General features: G+C 38.3%; 1 non-coding gene across 1 annotated transcript; it reads right to left on the bottom strand.

Annotated features, from left to right (window-relative positions):
* Window positions 1-1,566: 1,566 nt before the first annotated feature.
* Window positions 1,567-1,663, bottom strand: Trnay-gua. Its single transcript has 2 exons — window positions 1,627-1,663; window positions 1,567-1,602 (listed from the first exon to the last, which is right to left on the bottom strand). It is a non-coding gene; the product is annotated as a tRNA-Tyr (tRNA).

Raw genomic sequence — 1,663 nt, 5'->3', positions numbered from 1 at the left:
GCGACACTGTTCTGGATTCTTTCACTTACGAAGTTATTTGACTGTTATTTTATGATACAGGGAATAGTGATATTGATTGATTTAGTTTTCTTTTAACTTCCTACTGTTAGGTTCTAGTTCAACTCTGAACAGTGGTTGTGGGGTACTGTTGCGATTTATAATGTTGAAAACTGCTTTAACGGGAAATACCGCTTCAACTAGCGCATATTCCTGTCTCATTAATACCAATTCTTGATTATTTTTTAGCTTGTACGAATAATATTTTTTTACGTTTACGCATCCAATTAATTAGGAGGTGAATTTTCTGAAGCAGTTTTCTGTGTAATATAATTTTCTTTTGATCTATATTACTATTTCAAATGGGAAAAACTGGGAAGGACTTTCTTCGAGCCAATTGTATCAGGATTTTTATCAGATTAACCGAATTTTTCGCCATTAAATATATAGATCCCAGGCCGACGGACTCTGTGGGCCGGCAGTAGATTGTTCAACAAAATTAGGATGATCACACAGTTTCAGGAGGCCATTAAATTTATGTATAATATGGCCTACTAGCTACATACAAACGAAAAAGTCACATAACGAAATATTTCCACACATGAAATACACAAAACCTTTCAGACCTGCACTGCCGAGCTCCCGATATCTAACTTGTTTACAATAGCTCATCCGGGCGGGCAGTATGTTGACGAAATCTTCATATTTTACTTAAATAATATTCACCAATAGTCGCAACCTGAATTTTATCCTCATCAGCAACGGCGCAACAACCGGTATCCGGTCTAGACCTGCCTTAATAAGGAACTCCAGACATTCCGGTTTTACGCCGAAGTTCACCAATTCGATATCCCTAAAAGCTGTCTGGCCTCCTGGCCTACGTCATCGCTCCATCTTAGGCAGGGTTTGCCTCGTCTTCTTTTTTTACCATAGATATTGCCCTTATAGACTTTCCGAGTGGGATCATCCTCACCCGTACGGATTAAGTGACCCGCCCACCGTAACCTATTGAGCCGGATTTTATCCACAATCGGTCATGGTATCGCTCATAGAATTTTATCATCATCAATTTTCTCCTGTGAATGCATAGTTTCCGAAGCAGAATGAAACTCGTGTAATAAAATAATATAAATATTACGAGATCCGCCAATCTTCAATTCCCAAGGCAGATTTCAACTCCCTGGATTAACCTAATGACGTTCGTGTATGCTACACTATGCTATTTGTCTGAGCATCAAAGCGACCGTCATACAAAATAACATAATAAAATTCAGGATAATTTTATTCAATCAAACCTTGCAATCTGTTTAAAATTATGATTTCAAGATAGATCGAAAAATAAGATAACCAGATGGTTAACGTGTCATAACTGATAGATGTTAGAAAGATTGCACTCTGAATAGCTCTCACAAATACTATGGAAACGATACAATCAACTGAATTGTCTACTATAAAAGAGTAAAACGATAATGACAAGCTATTGGTGCTGCGGTTATGGTCCTATCCTAATTCTTCGTAAATACAGCGGGAACTAACATTTTACCACTTCTTCCAAGAAAAATATTTGCCTCCGTCGAGCCGGATTTGAACCAGCGACCTATGGATTCCCGCAATTGTACATCAAACTTCCTACAGTCCACCGCTCTACCAACTGAGCTATCGACGG

This window comes from Hermetia illucens, chromosome 4 (assembly GCF_905115235.1).
Source record: "Hermetia illucens chromosome 4, iHerIll2.2.curated.20191125, whole genome shotgun sequence".
In the NCBI taxonomy this organism is placed as follows: Eukaryota; Metazoa; Arthropoda; class Insecta; order Diptera; family Stratiomyidae; genus Hermetia; species Hermetia illucens.
The sequence above is the reverse complement of the archived record's forward strand: the minus strand, read 5'-3'. Positions and strand labels throughout refer to the sequence as shown.